Source organism: Phasianus colchicus, chromosome 3 (genome assembly GCF_987193195.1).
Source record: "Phasianus colchicus chromosome 3, bPhaCol1.hap1.1, whole genome shotgun sequence".
In the NCBI taxonomy this organism is placed as follows: Eukaryota; Metazoa; Chordata; class Aves; order Galliformes; family Phasianidae; genus Phasianus; species Phasianus colchicus.
In genome coordinates this window covers 57,986,442-58,010,209 of record NC_143438.1, presented here as the reverse complement: position 1 = coordinate 58,010,209, position 23,768 = coordinate 57,986,442, and the positions used below count along the sequence as shown (strand labels likewise).

Below are 23,768 nucleotides of genomic sequence, written 5' to 3'. Positions count from 1 at the left end.
CGCGGCACTTCCGGTTGCCATGGCAACGGAGCGGCCCCGCCCACCGCGCTGTTTCCGTGGAGACGGATGGAGGCTCGCCGCCATCGGAGAGAGCCTGGGCGGCGGGCTTCGTGTCTGTGTGCCTGTCCGTGTCCTCTCCTCCTCCTTGCAGAGGCAAAGCAAAGCTGCATGCATAAGCAAAGCAAAATAAGTTCTTCGTTCACAACTTCCTGCTGGTGGGCAGATGTTTAGCTGTTTCCAGGGGAGCACTGTTTGGTCAGTGCTTCAACTCTTTACAAGGGTAGATAACGGCAGGACGAGGGGAAATGGTTTCAGTTGAGGGAGGGCAGATTTAGGTTGGATGTCAGGGGGAAGTTCTTCACAGAGAGAGTGGTGAGGTGCTGGAACAGGCTGCCCAGAAAGGCTGTGGGTGTCCCGTCGCTGGAGGTGTTCAAGGCCAGATTGGATGGGGCCCTGTGCAGCCTGGTCTAGCATTAAATGGGGAGGTTGGTGGCCCTGCATGTGGCAGGGGGATGGAGATTCATGATCCTTGAGGACCCTTCCAACCCTGGCCATTCTGTGATTCTGTGATGATATTCAAGGATTCCTTAGGAATACAAACAGCATAAATGCAAATGTCCACCTTCCTTTAACGATTGCTTTAACCAGCGCTGCATGGTATGGAATATCCTTTTAGCTGCTTGGGGTCAGCTGTCCTGGTTGTGTCCCCCTCTGTCTTCTTGGCCACCCCCAGCTTCCTCACCAACAGGGCAGAGCAGGAGGAAGAAAACCTCCGTGCTGTGAATGTGCTGCTTAGCAAGAGCCAAAGCTTGGGTGTGTTGTCAATGCTGCTTTAGTCCCAAATGGAAACATAGCACCTGGGGACTGCTGTGAAGAATATTAATGCCATCTCAGCCAGATCCAGTGCAATGAACCCCTGAAATTTTGGTTGAATATTTCATGTCCTAATCTGTACTGAAATAAAACAATGTAGTGCGAGAGGTAAGACTTGGAATGACCCTAAGTACAACTAACAAAGAACAAGTAATATCTGGAAGTGTATGTTTTCTGTTTCCCAAGAATGAATGTAAGAAGAAAAGGAGACAAGGCAGTAAAAGAATATTTATATAATGAATATATTTTGTATGTAATGGAAAACAAGTGTTAGTAATAGTACAAGTAGAAATCAATAGATCGGTTCCAATTAGATATTTCATTAAGAAGTAGGTCCATTGTATATGCACACAAATAAATCTCTGTGAGGCCAGCTGAGATGACTGGCAGCTGAAGAGTTTTGTAATGCAAATTAGTGAATATGCCAGTGATTGCAGCATGCAGTTGGCTACTTGGGATTTCATCCGAAATTGTGAATTGACAGCTAACAACACTAATTATCCAGCATTCACACAAAATGCTCTATTAATCCCCAACTGAAAGGAAGGGGGGACTTTCCTTAGCACGTGATGGTGACCTGTATGCTAAACTGAGATATTTCTGAAGCATACAGCTGGTTGTGATTCACACTCTGTTGAAGTAGCCAGCGAACATTTGTTTTCAAAGCCATTCAAACAAAAACCTACTGCTTTCTCTAGTGAGCCTGTCTAGAGCCTGCTTACCACAGCTTACACTTCAGAAATGCTGGGGGCTGTGGTTAGCAGAGCAGGGGTCACACGCAACCTTGTAAGGCAGACTGTGGAACTGTGCACATGTGCTTGTGTCTTCTTAGTAAGCCAACTCTTTGGTGTGTATGCAGACTGGAGGATCTGCTCAGCAGATCACTCTCATGGGTCAATACTACCTTCTATACAGCGGTGTCAGTGTTGTTCTTAGTGAAACCATAGGTACATGTGATTGCTTTTTCCTGCAGAATCCTTTTCAGAATCTTTTCAGGTGTTTGACAAAGAAGAACAGCACGATTGAAGGTTGCATATATAATACATTTCACGTTGCTCTCACATTCTCATCTCTATAGGTCAAATCATGTGTGCTTGTAAAGAATTTTTTCCTTACTTAGGGAAAAAAGTGAATAGAAGTAAGATTCAACTTCACTTGGCTCCTGCACTTGAAGCCTTTTGTATGAATATGTCAAGAATAAAAATGCAGTCACGTGCTGTTCCATTCAGTCTTCCCTGGATTCAGGAGTAGTGTGCAGCTGTTGTCTAAGGGAAAGTGTCCTGTGGTGATACAGACTGAATTAGCAAAGAGGATGTCTAAACTGTAATTGCTTTAAAAAGCCAAATGACTCTATTATTAAATCAGTTGTGGGGTTTTTTTTTGTTTGTTTGCTTTTTTTTTTTTTTTTAATAAATAAGTGTCTCATATTTTGACAGGCCTGTCTACCCTAAACATTGGCATTATTCCCATCTGTCTTTCTCTGTGATTGCCTCCTCTTTGGTTAAGGCTGCCAGCAGCGTTTTCAGAGATCACCTGAATACAGATTAGTGCATCTTTTTTTTTCTCAGTGAAATTTATGTAATTTCAGACATCTGGAAATTTTAATCTGCCTATCCCAAGCAGTCATTTTGATTTTTATAACATTATTGTTGTGACCAGTGTTTTCTTTCATGGTAATAGATTGAAAACAACTAATTACAATCTATTGGCTTCTAGTTCCTTAAATAAAATTAATTGGTTCTGTATTTTTGTCTTAGATACTCCTCAATTATCCTAGATATTTTTCTCCTGGTCATTAAAACTAACATAATTTTACAATCTTCTACTTGGAAATAACTCAGGTAATGGACAAGTCTTTTATTTTCAAAATCTTACTGCAGTTGTTGCTGTCCAGAAGTAAATCTATGATTAAAAATCAAGTAAAAACAGTAGTTAAACAAGCCTCTCTTTGATTTTTTAGATGTAACATAAAAGAAAAGACGAAAAGGTGAGAAGAATGAAGTTACCATGTACATAAGATTAATAGAAATGTACCTAGAAATATATTTAAAATAAAAACATTGGAGAACCTTTAAAAAGAGTGATCAGGATTGGGATGGGAAAAAATTATATTTTTACATTTATAGCATTAAGGAACAACTGGGCTAATGGGGTTGGAGGCTGAGATAGAGTGCTGAGACTTGACATGAGTAAATACTTTTTGGACTAAGATCAAAATATTACTGGCATCTTAGGGTCAGGTCTTTGAACTTCAAGGACTTGTGATGCCAAATTATTTTTACTGTCTACAAAAACTCTACAGAAAAAATACAAAACGGTTACATATTGACACACTGGGATTACCATGAATCTCAGAAGTATAAAGGAGACATTTTTGTCTGCTAGGCAGAACATCAGTCTGGATTTTGTTTTTAATAATTTACCAAACAGGAATGCATACATGCTAAAAAATGAATAGGGAGTATCTATTTAAATTGAAAAACATCTGAGTTTTGTATATATCACCAGATCTAGTAGATGACAACCCTGCCCATAGCACAGGGGTTGGAACTGAACGATCTCTAAACCCTTCTGTGATTCTATCATTTGTAATTCTGTGTTTCTATGATTTTACAATTCTATGATTCTATGGTATACCTAGAGAGATGGGAAGATCTGAGAATGTAACTTACCGAGTCATGGCACATTCCTTATTTAAACATAGCTAGCTGCTATCTAGTCTCCAATCTTTTATACAATCTGCTACCTTTTTCTTGCTGGAGGTAGAGAATAATGGTGTGGATTGTTTACTCACCAACCACCTATTTCTGCTCTGCGAGGAATAGCTCAGAACTCTGAATGAAGAGTATTCAGAAAGGTCTGTTGACAATGTTCCTATAAAAAAAGGTTGAAATGAAGGTATGTCTTCAGCAGAACCAGAACAGCTGTTGATACTTTGATGTGATTTTTATGGGAGATCCTAAAACTTGAACTGAACTGCTACAGTTTGCTGAGTTTGCTACAGGTTGCTGAGGTGAGACTAAGATTTGTATAAGAGACACCATTTTCATTAGATTTAGCTTCAGTTCAGATATCACTTGCTAAAACAGTGAGAGATCCTGTCTGACTTGGGACTGGCCAAGACTGGATTCTCAGTAGCAAGATAAAGCTGGAGGTAAATATTGCCATGGTGTGCACCTTGTCACTATTTTAAGAAGTTGTTGGAACTGGGAAGTGTCAAATGAGGAGATCTTGTAACTGGGGCAGCTGGAAGAAATGTTTTGAAGAAAATGCAAGGGAAAGCTATTGGAGAATGGAGAAATGTAACAAAATCTTCTCAAGGCATTTCTGAAGTCACAGTGAGGTATAATATCTTAGAAACCTTGTACCTTTCACACTTGAGCACCAAATTAATTAGTGCTGACATACATTTGTATTTAAATCAATTACTTTGTTTTCTGCCAAAAATGTGAGGTCCTGTAGGAGAGATTTTGTGAGTACTGGTCAGCAGGTAGTTCTCCAGTAGTGTTTCTTCTCCAGGAGCTGTGGTCCCATGGCCTTTGTCCTAGAAAAAGAGGAGTGGAGCAGGGAGGAGGACTTCTGTGCTTTGTGGCTGTGAAGAAAACTGTTAGAGGGAAATTTCCCATAGGAAAATAACATAGGAATGAGAAATGTGTTGGGGTGAACACAATGGGTTGTCATGGCCTATGATTACAGTGTACCAGCTGTTTTGCAACTGATAACATTGTGTGATAAACCAAAGGAAATTTCTTAGGGGCTAAGAGATTCACATTTCTATTTAAAATTAAAAAAAAAAAAAAAAAAAAACCAACAAAAACACCCCTATAACAACAAAGAACACAGTTCATTAAAAATATATCGGTATTGCTGATTTCTAAAGGTCTACAATTCTCAAATTCATTATGTTAAAATATTTTAAGAGAAATTTATTTCAGTTGTTTAATGTTCTGTTATTTCAATCTAGAATGTCTTGAGCTCTCAACTGCATTGAATTTTGCAAAAAAATTAAAATAAAATTCCAAAACAGCAACGTTCCATTTTCTTAATTTTTCCATTGCTGTTTTGTTGTTTTCAAACATGTCATTACTGACTACTTCTTATTTCTTTTTTGCTGGTTATATTTACCTACAATTTTGAAAAAAATTAATGATGACTACATTTAGTTAGTTGTTTAGTTTGGGCACCTACAAGTGTTTGTCTTTCATTTGATAAGAATTGCACATGTAAAGTTTTCTTAGAAAACAGGATAAAATGAAAGATGAAAAATAGAGAATGCCATTGAGAAAAATAAAAAAAAAAACCATAAAGTTACAGCTATAGTTGCAGCATTCAAGAGCAGAACTGAACTGCTTCCAGTTATGGTTTTATAAATCAGGAAAGTCAAATTAATCTTGTCAGTGCTCATGTTTGTTCATTTGGTGCTCTAGTTGCTGTCGCCTTGCCTCTTATTGCCAACAAATGGTTTCAGAGGCACAGTGCAGAGAAAGATGGAGGTTTCAGAGATCTGATGATCTGTAGTGTGGCAGGTGGTCCAAATCAGATTCAAGAGACTCCTGCAGGGGGAAGCTGTAGTAATGAAAATATTAGACAAACTTTCTCAAATTTTCTCAAACTTTCACAAATCTGCGTACTGCATTGCGTACTCTCTCACTGTATTTCTCTCCAATTCCTTAGTCACATCTGCATATGAAATATCAGACTTTCCTCTTCTATCATGCTCAAGGTCTTTCCCATCCTCTCAGCCCCTCTGGTAATTACCAGTAACTTTTTCTGTCCCTAGCAATGTTTTTGACACTAGTAAATTTCTGTGACATACCAGTGGTAGTCCCTTCAGGAAAATAACTTGCCGTAATTTAATCTGTTTAAAATGTATAGGTATATAAACTTCCTCTAGATACAGCTGCCAGTGTCAGTTTCACTTGAGCTTGGGTTTGCCTTTGCATTTCATGCTAGCAGTCAGTTTGGCAGAGCTCCTTTGCAATCAACAGAGGGACCTCAGGAGAGGTATATAAACTCCCTCCAGGAGTCTTGATATCTATTGATTTGCCTTTGGTAGAGCGGAGGCACATCTAGTTTTGTGTGACTTGTACTGTATTGCAGGAATAGCAAGAAGGGGCAAGCTGAGAGAATTCTGTCTGCTCAGGCACACTCAGCTGATGGGGAACATGCTTATGGACACGACTATGTTAGGTGAGATGAATCCTCCGAGATGCTGGGACATTTCACAGACCCAAAAGGTGAAATGAGATCTGTCTACAGATCTTTTCAGGATCATTCACTGTGCCAGAATCCAATTTGCTTTTATTTGGAAAATGTGCTGAACAAGATTACCCGCAAAAAATTTTTGCAAATCAGAAATCAACTCTCCAGATGTCTCTGCTGGTTTCAGAGCAAGCTTTGCCTAAACTGGGAGGTAAGATTTTGATCAGTCTCTTATTCTACTCCTTATACAACAACAAGCATCAGCACAAACTGTTCTGTGTGATCTCAGAAGCATTTAGAAAACAAGGTACTTACTTTCTCCCATGTTTAGAGCTGAAATACAGAGTCAAGCTGATTGCCCAGCAGCGTTGCAAAGAAGCAGCAGCAGGTGGTGCTGACACAACAGACAGCAGGGACTGTAGGTTTGGCTTGAATGGCAGCAGTTCATGTTTTTTCCCCCAGCTGATACCATTACTACAGCATTTTCTAATTTTAAATATTATTTCTCTTGCTGCTGTGGGGGCTGAGAGCTGTAGCTATGTACTGAGGCAGTGCAGTACTGATTTCTATACAGAACATACGGAAGAAATAGGCAGTTTATAATATTTTGTTCCCCCACTAGTTCAAGGAAGCAGGATAGCAATAAGTTACGTAGCAGTCATGGGAATTCTTAGAAGCTTTAACAAAATGCTGCCAATGATCTGAAGACCAGGTTGAGGTGGTTTCTTTCCCTTTGTTATAGTGTGCACCTATAGCAATACCTCTCTGTTACCACATACACGAAGAGACATGCTTGGAACTTGAATTAAATTATACAGCAGGCACTTAAAAAGGAATTTGTGGAGAAATAATTCTCTGCATAGAATACCACCCCTAAAACTCTGAATCATTACTTTTGAATCATTATTCAAAGCCAAAGTGTAAGGGCTCCTCTGAAACCAACGCCCACTGTTTTATTATGTTGGCCCACAATGTCAGAGGTGGTATGGCAGTAGAGGTTGAACCTTCCCACCAATATTCAATTACATTTTGTTGCCATGTGACAGATGGCAGCAGAGGGGCAGTCTGAGAAAACTCTGTCTGACATGGAAGTGCATATGAAGCAAAGATACGTAATTGAATTCCTCCATGCAGAAAAAATGGCATTCATTGATATTCATCGACACTTGCTGAACATTTATGGAGACCAAACAGTGGATGTGAGAGCAGTGAGGAGGTGGGTGATGCGTTTCAGCAGCAGTGACAGTGGCATGAAAGACAGGCCACATTCTGGATGGCCATGCACAGCTGTCACACCATGAAATGAAGAGCATCTCCATCAGCGCATATACGCGAAGTGGCAGATTATGACCTGGGAACTGTGTATGGAGCTGAATACCAGCTTCAATGTGTTGGAAACGATGGTAGCAATGTGGAAATATCACAAAGTTTGTGCCAAGTGAGTCTGACCGAGGAACAGAGAAATCTCTGTTTGCAAGTTTGTCAGGACCTACTGAACCAACATGGGGCTGAAAGTGACAGTTTCCCGGATTACATCGTTACTGACGACAAAATGTTGTGTCACGTCAGAGTCAAAATGGCAGTCCATTAAGTGGTGGCATATGAATTCACCATCAAAGAAAAAGTTCAAGATACAGCTCTCAGAAGGTAAAGTGATGTGTACAGTCTTTTGGGATAGGAAAGGGATGGTCCTTCTATATTTCATGGAACCTGGACAAATCACCAACTCTGACCACTGTATTGCAATATTGACTAAACTGAAGGCTTGAACTTCCAGAGTCAGGCCGGAGAAGAGGACAACCTTTCTTTTGAAACACAGTAACACCAGGCCCCCACACTGATCTTGGCTGAACTGTTTATCATACCCACCCTACAGTCCTGATTTTGTGCCGTCTGTTAAGGCTGATGAAAGATGGGCTGCGTGCACAACATTTTCCAGCAACAATGCTGTCACCACAGCTGTGAAACTGTGGATCACTTCCGCTGGTGCGGATTTTTATGAGCACAAGCAGACTCTTGTTTATTGCTGGCAAAATACATAGCTCATGGTGGTGCTATGTTGAAAAATAATGTTTTGTAGCTGAGAATTTTCTCTATCAAATCTTGTTATTGGTATCTGTTGTGGTTTCCATGGAATTAAATAGGAAGCATTACTTTCAGAGCACTCCAGGTGTATTTCCTGCGAAATGCTCTTAATGCAAGAATCTCAGTTACCTGAGTGTGGAAAGCACTGTATGTCCTTGAGTCTTTTTTTCCTCTCTGTCAGTATACAACTCCACTATGGGTTAAGGTAAGATGTTTGTTAGGGAATATCACTTTGAAGTACACGCAACACATCACAAGGAATTTAGTCCCAGGCAATACTAATTTTTTCTTTAATTTGCTTGAGACGATTGCTACAGATGAATTTGTTGAATTTCTATCACTAATAAGTAGCATTATACACAGGTTTCATGCTACTCTCACATTATTTGCATTGAGTATTAGAAAGTTTTATTAAGCCTCAAGTTCTTTTGGAAACAACAGGAATTTTATCTTTTTTTAAATGATTTTTTTGTTGTAGAGTAACCCAAAGAGACATGCCTAGAAATAAACTATTTCAGCTGTTTCCTAGTTTTCTAGGGATACCTTTTCCTTTTGATTTTTTTTATTTTGTTTTATTACATGTTGTGTTTTGGAATACAGTTAGAACTGATCTTTCTTTTCTTCTAATGGGTGACATTAGAGCGCACCCATTAGAAACATGAGGGAACATGAGCACCACTTCATCCACATCCACTTAAACTTCTGCCCTTCCCCTCAGCACAAGGTCTAGAATGTCACCTATAGGCACCCTGTCCTTGCAGCCTTTCCTTTCATTTCTACATGTTGTGTTTCTCATCTTTGGCAGTTCTTTTATCTTCCCTCACTACTGAATCAGTAAGTGGAAACAGTGAGGAGGGAAAGAAGAATTAAAGGAGATGAATAACAAGAGACAGCTGTTGACTGCTGCTCTTGTAGCCCGGACAGTATCTTCTAGGCACTTACAGACAAATGACAGAAACCCACAAATCTACAAATCTCCCTGCCATTAATCTGCATTAGTAGGGCAACCCACAGTGGGGTCAGAGAACCTGTCACACCTTGCAAGATGGGAGATGATGAACACCACCTGGCTTGTTACAGGATATGTGAACTTTGGAAAAGGACATCACCTAAACATTTCCATAAAGAAAGATTCCTGGAAAAATCAATCTCTTCTGTGAGTCTTTGAAGTGTTCTGTACAAAACAAAAGTATAGGATTGCCAAGAAAGTTCACTTGGTAAGGCATAAACTGGTGGATTCATGCTTTCAGATTTCTGCAAATCTGAGCAGCAGGGAGTCAACTGCAGCTTACTTTTTTAATTAAGTTGTATCCCTTTCTAATAGCAGTTTTGGCCCTTTCTCAAATAAGGATGAAAAGTTAAGATCTTGAAAAGCGCTCCTGAACAAAATTAGAAATCCTTTGTTTTTTATGATTTTTGGTTGGTTAGTTTGGAGAGCTTGAAGTGGCTTGAAATTTGGCATAAGTCATTTAGAAAAGGAAAGTTGGAATCTCTCCAGTCAATAATGATGCTATTGGATATTCTGACAGGCTCAAAATGTTGAGCATTTTATTTGTTTGTTGGTTGGTTGGTTCTTTGTTGTTGTTATTGTTGTTTTGTTTTTCCCCCAAAATGTTTCCAGGAACAAATATTTGTTGAAATCAAAGCCCTTTCTTCACTAGCAAGGCAATTTTGACAATCTGGGATTTTGTAGTAAAAAAAATCACTTGAGTGAAAAATACCTGCCCAACTGTATTGAGAGGGGTAGGATTGGCCAATTCTGCAGTTCTGCTTCCTTGTTCTTCTTCCCCTCAGATAACTGTGAAAATACTCTTGAGGTGCACTGCCTTCACCTAGAAGTCTACCTCTGAGTGAGGACTGTCTGCTTATGTGTCATGTTGTAGCACTACATTTCAGTTCATCCAATAAGAAATTATATTCTTGTCAAATAAATCTTAATAGCTTGTGGTTTAGATGGTAAAAAACTATGGTAAAAATGGCCCTAAGTTGGGAGATATGTCAAGCTGGACATCCTCTCATGCACCACTTAGCCCAGAAGAGCTGCTGCCTGCTACAGGTCTGGCAAGAAGCGTTAGCAGGACTTTGATTACTGAAAGACTTTCTGAAAAATCAGCTTGTGCTTTTCTTCCAATTAGTCATTGAGGAGTTATTTAGGTCAGCCTGCCTTCCAAAAACAGATTTGGAGGAATTCCCCCTAACGTCTTTACATGGACTTTGATTCCCCTCTCTGACTTGTTTTGCACTTATGTGAAAAGCACTTTATAACAGAGATAATGAACACTCCTAATTTCCTCAGTGCCTTATATGGTGCTACATTTTGTGACACCAGCCCAGGGAAAGCCTTCCCTGAACAGACATACAGGTAATGCAGGTGTGATGGAGCCAAACTCTCTGAAAGGACTCTTCCTCATGAAATATTTTACATAGTTCAAATCTTATGTGTGACTGTGCAAGTAGTGGCCACAGGGCATTTTTTGCCTTCTTTGAAAACACTTGCTATGACATGGTATAGCTTCTTGTTCTCCTGGATTTTCATTCTATTTGTGCGCAATTAGAAACTGTTGATTTATTAAGCAGTGCTTTTATGTACACCTGTACTTATGGCTGTGGAATTTCATAGAATATGGCTAGCTCAGTTACTTCACCAAGGAACTGGCAGTGGCCCAGGAATGAAAGACATCAGCAAACTGCAGCACCGTTAGACACAGGACTAGCAGAGCCAGAGCAAGTCCTGAGGGTGAGCAGTGTCAGGATGCCACTTCCAGGTGGGAAGCAATAACAAGACAGAGAGCTTTGATCAACAGAGATTTCTTCTGCAGTCTCTCCACTGGCACAGCATGCCTGTGAAGCAATTAGCTGTTACATTTGTATTAAGAAATAGATGAAACAGTTTTTGTTGGGAAAAACATGCTGAATTACCCAGCAGAATATTGCTGCATTCAGTAATTCAAAATGAGTATATTGTGGCCATCAAGGGGCCTTTCTGTGTTTTTCCTACTAGTAATGACATCAAACTCAATTTTCCATGTCTAAATATCCCCTGAATTTTCAAACCTCCACTTCTCTCTGGGAATGTAATATTGGGTTGCATGGTTGAACTTCTGGATTATTTTACTCAGCAGAAGGTGTTTTTGATGCTAAGTGAGGAGGCTGCTATGTCGAATTTGTGTCAGTGTAGAGGTTCAACTGCGTGAAAAGTTTATGTAAATTTAAGGTGAAGCACAGATTTCAGGATTCTGGATTGTGATCTGCGACTTGCTGAGTTACTGCTCATTAGCCATGTGTTGATAACCATTTGTGCATGGTCTTAGTGTGTAACAAAATAAAAGTATCATGTCTTAGAAATCACAGAATCACAGAATGGCCAGGGTTGGAAGGGATCTCAAGAATCATGAATCTCTAACCCTCCTGCTACATGCAGGGCTACCAACCTCCACATTTAATACTAGACCAAAACCCATCTTTATGTGAATATTTTAAACTGATGAAGTGTTCAAGAAGAAAGCTGAAGATTTTGATTTAGGTTATGGTATTTTAGAAGGGATTAAACATAAGAGTGTTGCAAGAGGCACAGTGTGATAGCCACGATTCAATCACCGGAATAATTTTCCAGGTAGCATTTCCAAAGCTGTTTCACACATAGGCAAACCTCATAGGTCTGTACAGGTTAGATGTTCTGCCATAATTATTGCACTCTTTTGGATATGATTGATGGGGAAGTTTTCTAGAAATAGACCTCACAATCAAAGTTCAAAATCTGAGCTCTGTGAATGTTGGAAAGTTGAGATTTACAAGCAAACTTTTTTTTATTTGTGATTTGCTTTATCAAAGTTGTTTTTTACTCCAGTATCTAATGAATTTAACACCCCTGACCAAAGTCAGCACATCTGTCTGCCCTGCATTAGGAATGAACTTCATGACACAGGGAGAATGACTTTTTTTCCAAAGTTAAGTATCTATGGTCACAACAAAATGGCTAATGGGATCTGGTGTCTAATTACTTTAAAGATTCTGTCCATAAGTGATTTGCTTAGGATTACAGAGTGAACCTGTGATGGAGACTTAAACTGAAGTTTTAGATTAGGTCCCTTTGAAAAAGTCCAGTTCCAGAACCACATACTAACATTTGCCAATTTTTGCAATGAATTTATTTCCATCAACTACTGACATACTATAGAGTCTCTGTTTTGCTTTGTTTTTTAACTTTGCTAAAACTGAAGATAAAACAACTTCCTGTTATTACAAACAACCTCATTGAGGTTAGAAACTGAGATCAAATATAATATTTCTAATGTTGTTCATTTTCTGAATATACATTTAACCCATTTGCTCTTTGATTTTGAGCAACCGTGGGATGAAGTCAATATCAAGTAGTGGTCAGAATTTTAAATACATTTTAGGTATAGCCTAGAAGCTTGGTCCCTGTTGATATTTAAAAATTTTTGCTCTTCTATTAACTGTGTGCACTATGGGTCAGTCAAAAATTAAGGCAGCATGGAAATACATTACTTTTTTCTTTGTGGTTTAAGAAAATGAAAATGAATCTGGAATTGAGTGTTTGTTGTGTGTTTTGTGTGTGTGTGTGTGTTTAACAAACCAGTGCAAAAGGGCTGAATAAATTAAACTGTCAGATTCTAGTCATTACACATCTTCCTGTGTGAAGCATGAAAATTGGAAGCACAGGCTGTGCATATTATGTTAATACTATTTACTCTACTTGGTATCCATGACATTGTATCCTGGTGAGTCTAAGCGACAACAGAATTATTCCTTGAAGAAAAAAAAAAAGAGTAATAAGGTTAACGAAACTGCATCTTGGCACTATAGCTAAGTAAAACACAACTCTCACTGGAGTGCTGAACAGTATTTGGGGTATTCATGAGCTATTCTGCAGATGCTATGGCTCACATTAGCATGTATAACACCGAATCATCTTGTCAAAGAACCCTTTTCTGTTCTACAGTATAACAAGGCGTTGATTGTGATTGTTGGATTATAGGGTCTGTCTGCTGAGACTTGTGCAAGATGTTAAAATGACACAAAATGCTCTGTTTGTAACTTGAACTCAGAGTGCACATTCTGTAACGTACTTTGTCCCAAAGATATAAGTGAAGGCCAAACATTTAGAAATGACCTTTTGTTTCATTGTGCTTTACTATTCTGGAGTTTCCTACATGCTGTTCCAGTTTCACAGAAAACAAACTTTTCAGTTCTACCAAAGAGATATGAAAATACTTTACAGAAAATCTGTTGATTTCCTCCAGAGTAAAGTCTCTTTTGTCATTTTGAACACTATGTGATTATCTGAGAGTAACCAACTTCCTTTCAGGAAAAGATGAGACAAAGTTAATGAATATTTTTGTCTGCTGTACATTGCATTGTCTTCAACACAGTAAGCACTGAAACACTACTGGATATTGAATAAGGTTTTTTTTTTAATGTTATATAATACAGATCTACATCTGATACTGCAGTGTCTAGCCTCCCATCCCACATAATGCTGTTATCAACTGTTTTTCCTTTGGAAATGCTTAACATTTATTGGAGTAACTAGAAGAGTATTTTACTATTAATTTAGCAATACAGTAAACATGCAAACAGTGATACAAAAGCACAAGTGAGACTCATTCTCTGGTCTCAGCTCCGCAGTGCCATGCAAAAGTATTTGGTGATTTCAAGCATGAAACAAGAAGAATCTTCTTCATATTTTTTTTCAGGTTTAGCTCCAGGAGTTCCAACACTGCAAAGACAGGTGAGCCACCGTGGTGCCTATGTGTCTGTCTGACTCTCTATGGGAGAGTTACATGCCAATAGGTCTTTTACTCCTATGAGTATCAAAAAGCATTAGGCATGCGTGCATGTGTAGGATGAGCAGATCACTACCACTGAGCCCTGCTACCAGAACACGCATCCCAAGGAATGACAGAGTTTGTGACTTCCAGCTGCTAGCTAGCACTACTCCCATCCTACCAGGCCAGTGTCTGCAGCTTTCAGACCAAGGCTCTGGCAGAGATGGCTTCAGCAAGACTGAACAGGAGCAGCAATGGCTTTTCTTGTTCCTGGTTAGATTTTTCTGACTGTGGAAAAACCAACACTTACGAAGAAAATTTGTTTTCTGACTTGGAACAAAGCATGGGAGTGTTCTGGAGAGAGGAAAAAAGGTCATTTCAGAAAAATTGAACCATTTTCATTGCTTTTTTTTTTTTTTTTTTTTTTCTTTCTCCTCCAAAATAAGGCAGAGCAAACATTTTCCTCTCTCTCTGAGATTCCAGTCAACTGGGCAGTTGAGACTGTTATTTCCTGCAGAGTCTTTGACTGGTGTGGCTCATTGCGAGAATTCCAGGTAGGTCAACATATTGGCCAAGAAATGTGCAAAAATACAGAGAAAATTTAAAATAATAATAAAAAATTATTGTGTGTGAACAGGAAGTAGGGAAAGGAGAGGAGGTACTCTTATGACTTTAAACGGGTCATTGTGTTCCTAAGAGATGCCCAAAAGTTCAAGAAATCAATCAGACAACAGCAGAACTCATGGTTATTTCTGCAAATAGCATATTTGATGCCAAAGCTATTTCTGAAATAAGTAAGGAAATAGAGTACATTAACAGTTTTCTTACCCTCAGTATGCATCTGGTAGTTTATATTATGGTACAATTTGGAGGTGAATATTTCTGCTGAAAGAAAGTCGAATTTTCTGAGCCATTGGTCACAGACATAAAATGATCTAAAAGGAAAGTGAAATGATGGCTCCAATGTAATGCACAAGAAATGAATTTTTAAAAAAACCAAAACATTACTTTGAGAAAATTCTACAATAGATTTGCTTTATTAAGGCAAACATTGCCTGCATTGTTTGCATTCAGTGTTGTGAAATGCAGTTAATTAAGTTGTACATGATACATTTGTATTTCTGGTCAGACCAGCCCAATCTATTTTTAATAGGCTTGGCTGATCAAAATGTACAACTGTAATAAATTCAGGGATGGGAGGAAATTACCAAGTTCACAGCATATTTTACCACGTGGAAATTTGGACAGAACATTCATAGAATCTAAAATACAAATTCTCTTTATTAACAATATAACTAAGCTACTATAGATTTAGCAACAATAAGACAAAGTTAGGGCTGAATGAGAATAACATATGGAAAGGAGAAAAAAACCTTTAATTAAAAAGAGTATAGATCATAGGATACTACATTTATTGAAAGGTATGGATCCATAAATAAGTTTAGGTGACTACCTGATGGGAAATCAGGGAGGGAAAGAAACCTTTGGGGACACCACAGCTACTTTTGTACCTGTATCGCTTAGTGAAGAATATACTTAAATTATATTTAGTTGATTTTTGCCATTTCATTTTACAATTTCATTTGAATGAGTAGGAAGGAGTCCAGAATTCACTTGGTAGGAATGATATTTCTGCAGAAGAGGAGTATCTGAGTAAAAAATAAAATGTGCAATATATGTGTCACTTGAGTGGTTAAGCTCTAATTAAAGGAATTAATCCTAGGCAAGCTTACATAAGAAAGGAAGAAACTGTGGGAGCTCACTGTGTTTTTCTGCAATGCTGATTTTATTGGACATTTATGCCTTCGTCCAGACAACATACGTGGGATGAAGAATACAAAATAAGTCTGGAAAAATGCTGTGCATCTGCCTCTCTTTTGTTCTGAGAAAATCACAAGTGTGGCTCCCACCAGACTTCAAAAGACCAATCTAAGTTGTTTAAAGATATGAAACCCTGGAATTGTTTAAATACTCTTGGACTGTTGAAGTAAAATGTTTAAATCCAAAGAACAGGACCTTTCATAATTCACAAGTATTGCACTATATGAACAGGCCTCCTTGAAGTGGCATATAATGTACAGGGAACAGGTCTCCCTTGAAAGAAGGCTTTTGCAAAAAGCTGGCATTTGTGTTAAAATTGCTCTTTAATTCAGACTGCACTGATCTGACAAGCCTCACATCACTCTGTAAGACACAGCAACTGCTTATCAAGCAGGGAAAATGTCAAAAAGTGGCATGATTTATTTGCTAGAAAGAGGGGAAAGGCACTCAACAGTACAACAGACTTGACCCGAAGCCCTTAAAATTTAACAAGAGAATTATGTAAGTCCTGAGTGACTACACCTTCAGGAAATCATGGAGAAGAACAAGGTGCTTCATCAACCTCTCCTGACTATGCTGGTGCATCTGTGCTGTTTTGCTTATTGTTTTCTCTCTAATCTCCATCTGGTGCTAGTAGCAGCCAAACGCTGATTTCTCATTTGCTTTTCCCATTGAACAAAATGGGAAGTTTTACAGGCCCGTATCGTCTTACTCTCAACAGCACCAGCAGCCGCATTAAGAGTTCTCTATACTGTAAGTGCTGGTTAAAAACCTTGCATCCACACACCAGTGTAATCAAAATCTGAAGCAGTGTCACCCAGGTGTGCTCCAGAAAGATACAGCTTGGTACTGTGGACTATGGGGCTTGAGAAAGGGAAGGAATTGTGGGTTTTTCCATGTATGGGAGAAGGTTTTTAAACACAGAAGAACTCAGGATATTGCATAGGGATGTGAGGCTCTTCTTTTTGGAAGGAACTGGTGCATAGAAAAGGAATGGAGGAGGATTTCTTTTCTTAAAATAGGAGAACTGGAATTATCTCTGAGACAGTGAGAATTGGTGGAGCTGAAGCAATAAATGGGTGCCAGAGAGAAAATCTAAAGTAATGCCAGATCTGTGTTGTCTGGGCTACATTCAAGAAAAAATCTGGATGGTGTAGATTGGCTGACATCTTCTAAGCATCCAGGGATTTTGGATCTAATATCTTGCATGCTCTCAGCAGCAGGCCCAAGTCCCTTAGCTGCCTTTAAAAATCCTAGCCGCTGGAAATAAATGTTATTTTTGGAGAAGGATTGAAATATCCTACCTACACTGTAAATATTATAGCTTTTAAAACACCACAATGGAACATTTCAGGTGGTCCGGTCTTGTCAGCTACACTGGGTGGATTCCAGTTTGAGGCTTCCTGCAATGCTTTGTGTTGATGTAACTGTAGGTGTTAGGCCATGCAAATGCCTTTGGAGAAGAAAAGCCTGCGGTCTCACTTTTCTGTATATACATATGGTCCATAAATGTTTCATCTGAGAGTGCTTCATCTAGCTGTCTTCCCTGTGTTTCCTTTGTGAAATGAGGTAGGCCTGAGGGATTTGTTCCATGAAGCACCAAATGAACCTTGCTGTTGTAAGTGATGATACTGTTATATATTACTTGGATTTATTTTTGTGAGTATTATGGTTATTTATACTATGACAAAAAAAAAAAATATTTGTTTTTAAAGCTATAATCAAGGTAAGACTAAACCTTGAAAATTTGTAAATATTCTATTTTACTTAGCTTAGCTTAAGGCTAAGTATGCTTATTTTTATTGTTAAAAAAAAAAAAAAAATGATGAAGAGGATAGATAACTCTTTTTTTCCTCTTATTGCCATAGACATTTATATTCATATTCAGTTGCAAAGCCATAAGAGCCTATACAACAGCCCATTCTACTCTGTTCCAAGAATATGTCATGTGGCTACATACTGAACAGGGCTGTGTGCAATAGAGCAGACTTAGCTGAGATGACTGGAGAAAATGTTATCATTAGCTCAGCAGGCAATCAACATTAGGAGACAGAAAACACTTGGGGAAGCCAATATGATTAAATCACTACTTGCTAGTCACGACTTCATTACATTTTGTGTCCAAAAATATCAATGCAGTTATTGAAGACAGAACCAGCAAAGAGCGCAAGTGCCACAACTTTGAGGGAGAAGGAAGTATCAGACTCATCCCCTACTACTCCTCCAGACTAAGAGACAAAAAGCTTTGATTAAAGCAAATGATATCATGGCATTTTTCTAAGCAGCATTCAGTGTACATCATAGAAAATTCAGCAGTGGAAATGAAGTAAATAATCAAGTAGGTATTGCTAGGAAGACTAATGTTTCAAAAGAATCCTCATGATTTCCACAGTAAAGAAGAGGATCCTCACTCTTTGATCATTAGAGCACTTTAACAATGAACACTATGGCTACATGGTGACAGGCAATGACTTGCAATGTGTCACTGCACATTACAGTGTCTGGACTCTTTTCTGGCCCCGCACGGTAAAATCCATGTAGCACTGCACAATAACATAGGAACCAAACAACTCAGGCATTCAGGTTTATGACCTTCTATGCAAGACACTTAATTTTGTGTTATGGATATAGCAGGAGTTGCATGTAAACCTCTGCAGAAAAGAGGCCAAGTGGCAGTGACCTTCTTGTATCTGGTGGCGCTTTTCATTTGGCTCCACTAGAACATAATTTTCCTGGAGAGATATCATTAAAACTGTCCAAAACAGAGTAACAATGAATTAATGTGGGTACCAGCTGTCTAGAATCTAAATTTACTTCTATGCTCCCTTTTGTTTAACATAACTCTTGCCCAAACTGTACAACGTACTTCAGTTTTGTTGTTCCAAGCCACATAAGCTGCTGCCTTTATCCAGTTTTAGTGTTCTACTTGTCATTGTTGAAAACAATTAAAAAACAAATAAATAAAAAGGGCACATTCCTCACTGCAGTGTATGTATTATTTAAAATATTTGCATATATTCCCAAGTACTGAATATTGTGCATCCAGGTGCTACAAAAACCTATCAACCTATGAACACTGTCAGAAGAAAAAGTATACACAGGTTATATAATGAAATTCAGAGAAAATGAACAAGTTACCAGACAATGCTTTAAAATGTATCCTTAACTGTAAAGGATGGGGCTTTACATTCTCCCTACCTCCCTACAATGAAAAAGAACTGTACTGGTGCAAATGTAGTAGACACGAGGTATACTGGTTGCTGTAGCCTGTCACAGAACAAGAAGATGGTTTCCTTAGCAATAAGAATGATGACAGAAGAGTATCCATTCTCTTCTCTTGCTTTCTTTTCAGTAAATTCTCATGTTTGCTGGTTGCATGAAGCATCAAACGCCTAATATTCATCTTCGACTGATGTGAATAGATGCAGAGTGAATAGATTTCATATTGATTCATCTCTAGGAAACTTTACAGGTACAACCAGAGTTTTAACTTAGAAATATTAATCATTTTAATGTTAGTGTACATTTCCTGATTAACTCTATGGGAAAACATTTGCATTAAATAATTGGCATGGCATTTGTAATGATGATCATTGGTATCGTCAACACTGATTTCATTCACATACTGTTAGTTCACATGAATGCATTACAATGAATTTTTAAATTTTGCAATTGGAAAAGCGGTTAAGAAAGGATTCATACTGCCTCCTTAATACCTAAGAAATCAATATTTTTCAGGTACTAATTCCTTTCTGTATTCTTTTATGGATCCTTTTTTTTGTGTGAATATCCACACAGAATTTGTAAGTACCTGATTCTCATAGAACTTGCTTCTCATTTACACTGATACTCAAACACTCTTCTGTCAACATGAAAGAACTTTAAACCATGTACATTTTCTTCTCAAGATATAAGAAAAATTGACTTGTTTTTATCTGGACATAAATAAAATATGTGTAGTAGTTGTTGTTGTTTTTTAATAGAGATAACAAATCTAATCTAAACGAAATAGATTTAGGGTTTTTTTTAATCTAAAATGAGATTTTCTATTTAAAAAAGTAGATAAAAGTACAAATAGATGCAGTGTACAATTTTGCCACAGTATAGGAAGACTACAAAACTAACTATTAGAGAGAGTCCAAAGGAGGGATGCAGAGATGGTGAAGAGTCCAGATGACAAGATGTTTGAGGAGAAGGTGAGCTCCCTGGGTTTGCTCAGCCCAGAGCAGAGGAGCTGAGGGGAGGCCTCATGGCAGCTGCAGCTCCTCACAGGGAGTGGAGGGGCAGCGCTGAGCTCTGCTCTGTGTGACAGCGACAGGGCCTGAGGGGACGGCATGGAGCTGTGTCAGGGGAGGGCAGCTGGGGGTCAGGGAAAGGGTCTGCACCAGAGGGCGGTGGGCATGGAACGGGCTGCCCAGGGCTGTGGGCACAGCCCCGAACTACCAGAATTCAAGAATCATTTGGACAACGCTCTCAGACATAGGGTTTGATTTTTGAGTGGCCCTGTGTGAAGGCTGAAGTTGGACTTGCTCCTTGTGGGTCCATTCCAACTTAGGAAATTCTGTAATTCTGTGAAGAAGAAAATCTATATTGCTGTCCTTGAGAGAAGAAAAACAATCTGATCTCTGCATGTCCCTTGGTTCTAACTTCTTTGATTTCCTTATGAACCTTAGAGAACTGTATTGCAAGAAGCATGGTTCTGGTGTTTTTTAATGACCATAAAGCATTCTGAACAAAGCTGAGGTGTGCAGGGCATGCATCCTTACTGTATGGAAAATACATTCAAAATTGTATAGGTAGCATGTCCTGAGATATTCTGTTCCTTGTAGGGTGCATGTCCTGAGATGCTACCTATGTTCTGAGATGTTCTGTTCCTTGCAGGATGAATAATGCAAGGGAATAAAAAGGACATATGTAGCACCAAACACTGCACAGAGCAAAAGGAAAATCACACTGAAATGAGCTCTGTAATACTCCTCTATCAGGAAGAGTATTTTTCTTTTACATTCAACAGATGCAATGGCAGTCTGATGCACTAAAATCACAGTGCGTGACTAAAGTTTGACTTCAGCATATGTATGATGCTGCCCAATGCTTTAATACCTCCAGTAAATTCATGCTTCAGTGTGAACCAGTAATCCCCATAATTCAATTTAACACAAGAAACCATGATTCCAGTTTTTCTGAACTATTTTCTATGGCTGAAAATACACGGAACATTTAAGAGCTTTGCATCATTACTGGTCTCATTACCAGTCTTTCCATAATGTGTTTGTATGTGGCCGAAAGACAATGCTTTAATGACTTGCTGGGCAATGGATCAGATGGCAAACATGTAAAATGCACTGGCCTCAAGCTAGTCTGTAAGAAATTTCTTAGAAACAGTCCTATTTTTGTGTATGAAGTATAGGTGAGTTTAATTTGAAAAGAAAGCTTTCCCATGAAAATCGGAGCCTCTAAAATCCTAAGGGAAATGATGAGATTAATTTCCTCTTTTCCTGTGTTTCATCTTTCTAACTAGCTTGGAGCAGACTCCCAGATTTGATAAATTCACATGGAGTCATCAGCCTCAGAGCCTCTTAGAAGAGTTTGAAATAGGACACTCTCTTGTTGATCTCATTCTGTTGTGTATGAAAGGGTGAAGCCATCAACAGCTCGTGTGTATTTCATGGGTTATGAATGTCTCTCACACTCTGTAGAGGTCATCAAAGTAAAGTCTTTCCAATATAAACTTTTTTCCAAGAGTTTCAGGCCAATAGCTTCCTTTTCCTGAGGATGGACAACATTTGAAAATTACATCCCCTGTCCTGTCCAAACTTAGTTCACCTGCTTTTTTCAGGCTCTTATTCTGCACGTGGAGGGCAACTCTCATTGTTTTTGATTAATTTCATCAATCAGAGAGATTTGTAAGACTGTGTCAATGTGCATCCTCCATTACCAGGGTAAAAAATGGTTTCATTTTAATGACTTCATTAGATAGAAGACCACAGTGTTCTCCACCTCTCTGTTCCCAGTAACACTTAATTTTCTTTTTAGCTCTAAAATTACATTGTAAGTCTTTATCTGATCTTTGAAGGGCGGTGCATTAATGTAAGAGGAAGCACAGACTAAATGCGTGCTCTTAGGGATAGTTTTCCTCTGTCTATTCAGTGTCTTTTTGTTTACTGGTACTTGGTGCTGTCAACTGATATATATGTTGATATTATGATACATACTTTTCTGTGAGTCCATTGAATACTAGCCTCTTTTTTTTTTTTTTTTTTTTCCCCTGAAGAACATAGAAAATGCTATGGATAGTGATTTTTGATGCTGTAAGTCATGTAATAGTAGCTTTCAGTGGTTCACCAACTATTACTTGAGAAATTAATAATGGTAATAATTTTATATCTGAAGTTACCTCATCTTTTTGTCACACCATGAATTGTGGGATATCCTGTGTGACCATAAGTTGTTGCAAAAGCGCCTTGGAAAAGCGCTGTTACATTGAGCGAATAATGAAGTAGATTCACTTAATGAGAGCTTTTTACCAGTGTTCTGGGAGAAAAGAGGTATGCCTGCTGTGTTGCCCCACAGCTGATCCAGGCCTATGCAAGCAATCCTGATCCAGCCCATCACACAAGAAAGATCTGCATGCATCTCTGCAGACCTTCATGTCCCCCAGACTGCCAGTTCCTTACTCTACATCCTTCAGAGGCTTTTCTGAGATGTAGCTACCTCTAGTTTCACCTTTCTTATGCAGTCCTCACTGACTTTATTCTCTGGTCTCCAGCTCTTAGGTTGAGTGCCCTGTTCCAGAGAGTGAGAAAGGCCACCAGCTTCACTACAGATATTGCTAGGTGGAAGTGCTACAGTTCTGCTAGGCAAATGAGAATGCAGTCACTATACACAAAACGTGGGACACAGGTACGCCTTCAAGAATCTGTCATCTTTTCAAGATTGTAGCTAGAATAGCCATAGCCAGTAGCCAAGAACCCAAAGGTTCTTGCTGAGATCTTTGTGGCAAGGAAGGAAGTTGAGGACACAGGACAATATGTCAAGGCACTGCTGAGGATGCTCTGATGGTTGAGAAAGCATAGCATTTGGTAAAATGTCACAATTCATTTGTGGTCATGCGGAAAGTACCCTTTCTTCTCAAAGTGTTCACAGACTCATGGGAGAATGCTTGCAGGGAGTGTCAGACATTACTTGCGGTGGCAATAGTTCTTAGATTGGGTAGTGGCATTTCCAGGTTTTCAAATGAAATTTTAAATATCACAGCTGGTAGCATTTCTAGCATAAGTTGCAAAAACTATTCTGATAAACCAACTCATCTCTTCTTTCTACACAGGATAAATCAAATTCCTTTCAGCTTGCTGTCGAGTATTCAAGTCCACACTTCAAAAGCTGTGTTTCTGTCTAAGCAGTATAGATGTTAAAAATCTCCCAACTAATATATGGAACAGCTTCACCTTTCTGTCCATGGCCACAATTTCCCTGTGCCATACCATGTGAGCTACCTTCCACCTTTCATTCTCAAAGTAGCTACACGTCAGTGCCAGTGATTGTGTATCACTGAAATGCATTTTGTCATCCTTTGATGTCTGAGGAACTCTGGATATGCATTATTCAAAAAAGAAAAAGAGCCTTCCAAAACCTAGAGTTTATCTGTTTGCCTTATCCCTCCAGAAAGCAGAGAGAACTTGCACCGTAACTAGTTAGAACAAAGAATCTCAGTGATACTGTCTGAAGTGTTGCATTTAGCAGGCAAAATTAACACAAAGCTAGACAGCACAAATTCACAAAGCATTCTTGTCACACAGCTTCAGCATTTTCTCTTGTTCATGTCTTCAGTATTGTGTCCATCGTGTAAATATATAAATATAATAAAATTTTATTTATATTTATATATACACATTTATTTGTTTATTTATTTTTATAAACTCCACTCTCATTGCTTTGGCTATGTTTAAATTCACTTAAAGTGGATACTGCCACGGCTGAGGCAATAGGAACAGTTTC

The 23,768-nt window shown here is 38.7% G+C and overlaps 1 long non-coding RNA gene across 2 annotated transcripts; it reads left to right on the top strand.

The window, feature by feature from the left end:
- Window positions 1-79: 79 nt before the first annotated feature.
- LOC149918608 (uncharacterized) lies at window positions 80-23,604 on the top strand. 2 transcript variants are annotated; one of them, XR_016465190.1, is made up of 6 exons: window positions 80-215; window positions 13,878-13,912; window positions 14,396-14,503; window positions 19,123-19,242; window positions 22,540-22,673; window positions 23,098-23,604. It is a non-coding gene; the product is annotated as an uncharacterized LOC149918608 (long non-coding RNA). The 2 variants fall into 2 exon arrangements; XR_016465189.1 differs by having other exon boundaries at window positions 80-255.
- Window positions 23,605-23,768: the final 164 nt, after the last annotated feature.